The sequence below is a fragment of the Octopus bimaculoides genome, chromosome 3 (assembly GCF_001194135.2).
Source record: "Octopus bimaculoides isolate UCB-OBI-ISO-001 chromosome 3, ASM119413v2, whole genome shotgun sequence".
NCBI lineage: Eukaryota > Metazoa > Mollusca > Cephalopoda > Octopoda > Octopodidae > Octopus > Octopus bimaculoides.
Genome location: NC_068983.1, coordinates 165,415,794 through 165,417,602, shown reverse-complemented (window position 1 = coordinate 165,417,602; position 1,809 = coordinate 165,415,794).

The following is a 1,809-nucleotide window of genomic DNA, read 5'->3' as shown; positions in this document are numbered from 1 at the left end:
CCACAAGTAGTAGTAGTAGTAGTAGTAGTAGTAGTAGTGTCATTAACCAAAAGCACTTCTGACACCAGCGGAACCTTGTCAGGAATACAATCACTAACGTCACCGTCAAACCAGCCATGACCACCACCAACCACACCCACCTCATGACGACGACCGCTACCACACCTACTCAGATCCCTAAGGACCTACTTGATACCAGAAGTCCTCCCATACTACCGACCCCATTTAATTCTCGAACACAGACAATACCACCGCTTTCACTTATTTACTCTTCATTAAGCTTAATTACTAATTACTCTTGTTTATTTCCCTTTATATTTGTTGTTCTTTCTATTTACCTTCTTTTTCTCTGGTCCTTTAATCCCGCTCCACCCACCCCACCCAACGTCTCTTTCCTCTTCTTCCTCCAGCAGTAAGTTAAAACCTCTCTCTCGGTGGTCATCAAGTACAGTTTTATCGTCTGTCACGATTCATCTCCAACTTTCTCCGTCACACACCTTTACGAGGGGCGCAAGGAACAGCGACAATTTAAAACAATAACGTAGCCTGTCCTGATGACGTTTTGGCAGATTCGGACCTGAATGTCTGACTGTTATTCGTTTTCGCCATCGGAGAACATCTCCTTGTTTACCAGTGGTTCTCAGCTGGGATCCATAAGACGCTTGGTGGGTCCATACAAGATTCTGGTTATATTCCTACAATATACTAAATATCTTAACAATTCTTTTTTATACAATTCCTAAAAATATTTGCTTGTTACTTAGATTACTTAGATAAGTTTCGGCCGAAGTTGGCCCAGGTTATGTCTAATTGAATAGCACCACTTGGAAGAGATACACAGTTAGCTCTTGGGCACCGTAGCCCATTGAGCAGAGACCTGTTGTTTTCAGAAATATATCTGGGTGTGGGTGGTTTGTCTGGTATTTGTTGGAGCTAATCATCTAGGGACCGTTTGAATGCCGTGCAATCACTTTCCTCCTTTATGTGGGTTGGCACGATGTTGAAGAGAGCAGGGCCAGTTGAGGTGAAATAGTTCTGTCGTAGTGTTGTGATGCAACACGAACGTGATTTCTGTAGTGGACGGATGGCACGGGAGCCAAGCCTCGGATGAATTTTAAAGATGATGTCTGTATCATTTGGGCAATGTTGATGGAATATTTTCCACACCATCCAGATGATATAGCGCTCACGGCGGCGTTGGAGGGAGAAATTATTAAAATTCAAAAGGGGTTTTTAAACCATCGAATGACCATGAAGGTCCCGTAGAGTAAAACGGGAATTAAATAAATGAAATATGGTTGAGAACCTCTGATTTAGACAAAATATGTTGTTGTTTGTTATCTTCTTTTGATTTTACTATTTTCTGTTATCCTCAACAAGTGCCCTTGTTGTTGTTGTTGTTGTTGTTTCTGCTGTTGCTATTGTTGTCATCAGCAATTGTCATCTTGTGGATACTCATAGTGGCAGCGGCACAACAGCGCCAAATCTGTGCCTCTTCTCCGCCCTGTAACGGCAGAAATTTCTCTCAACAGGGACTGCGTATGAGAGGGATTAAGAATAAAGGAAAAGGGGGATAGGAAAAAGGAGGAGGAGGAGGAAAATAGAAAGAGGAGGATGGGAGGATGGGTAGATGGGAGGATGGGAAGATGGGAGGATCGGTTTATTGTCTTCCTGAAGAGCATCACTTTCTTTATAATCTCTGAAGACACGTGGTTGAAATAATAATACACGGTGATCCCTTTCACCTTTACCCTAACCCTAACAACTGCAGCAACTATAAAAAACAACAGAATATATATACAGACACAT